Genomic DNA, 1,300 nt, shown 5'->3' with positions numbered 1-1,300 from the left:
ATAAATGCTTTAAAGCTAGTGAGGCTCTCGGATACTATGGTGACGAGACCTGACAAGTACATTAGATAGCAAGAGGCATCTTGGTCTTATGAATTAGTGGGGCATTGGCAGTGGAACCCAGGGACTTGTCTTGGGCCTGGCTTCACTTGCAGTGGCTTGTTGGCTCTTCCTATAGAGCGGGAGAATGCTAGTGGCTGCACTGTGTAGCCAGCTGAGCTGCCTTGGGAGCATGTGTCCAGTATGTTGTCGCTGCACCAAAGCCAGAATTAGCTTAGCCGCCTCCACTCAGCCGTCCCATTTAGTTAAAATGATAAAGGCTGCCGCTGCTTTTATCTCCAGAAAGAAAAAGAGAGCAACAACTAAACATGTCAGTGTCCTCCTTCCGATCCCTCCTTCAAACTCCCCTTTGCCAGGATGTCTACAAAACGCTTGGCAACAGAGAGAAGCTGGTGAGCTGAGCCCAGGGATGATCAGTTTCCTTGTGCGGCCCTGCTTGTCTGTCTGCATCCATTTGTTCTCGCTTGTCTTCAGCTTAGATTGTAACCTCCTGGCTGCAGGGACCGTCTCTTGGTTCTGTTTGTACAGTCCCCCTTGCCTGAAGGGGTCCTGGTCCATGGCAGAGGCTGGGAGGTGCACCCACAGACAGATAATAATAATCTGGGAAATCCCCTAACCAAAAAACTTCATGAAAATTACGCCATCCAAGCATGAAAGCCCTGCGTGTGCTCATTGATGACCTATTGATCGGCTTCCAGTGCAAGTCCTTGCCCACACACGTTACAGTGCATCTCTGTTACCCATCAAAACCTAGGAGGGGTGGAGAGAACTCAACAAGTTAAACAGGAATCTGCCCCAAACCCATCCCACTTTGGGAGCACCCAGTGACTAAGTGGAGAGGCTCACACACTCTTTCCTCTGGTTCCCGATCCAAGCTGTTTCCTAGGGACCCTGGCTGCTGCTTTTGGGGAGATCAGTTTGGGAGCTGGAGACATGGAGAGCAGTGGGGGACAAGGTTGACAGCTGAGAAATGACCCACCAGGCAGTGGGAGAAGTTGCTGAAAAGGGAGGGGGAATCTTCCTTGAGTGGACAGGATTTTAGCACCTAGGGCTAAGCCAATAAACCTCTGCCATCCAGATCTGACCGGGAACAAGGAGCAGCAGTGTGTCTGCAAATGCTCCCAGAGCCAGTTAGAGCAGGAGAGACAAAGAGACCAAATAGAAAGAAGCGTGCATGCTGGTGGGGCGGGAGAGGGGGAGAGAAGCCCCCCATGTTTGACAATTTCCCATGCAGCTGGAAGCA

The sequence above is a fragment of the Caretta caretta genome, chromosome 27 (assembly GCF_965140235.1).
Source record: "Caretta caretta isolate rCarCar2 chromosome 27, rCarCar1.hap1, whole genome shotgun sequence".
Lineage (NCBI taxonomy): Eukaryota > Metazoa > Chordata > Testudines > Cheloniidae > Caretta > Caretta caretta.
This window is presented reverse-complemented; position numbering follows the sequence as displayed.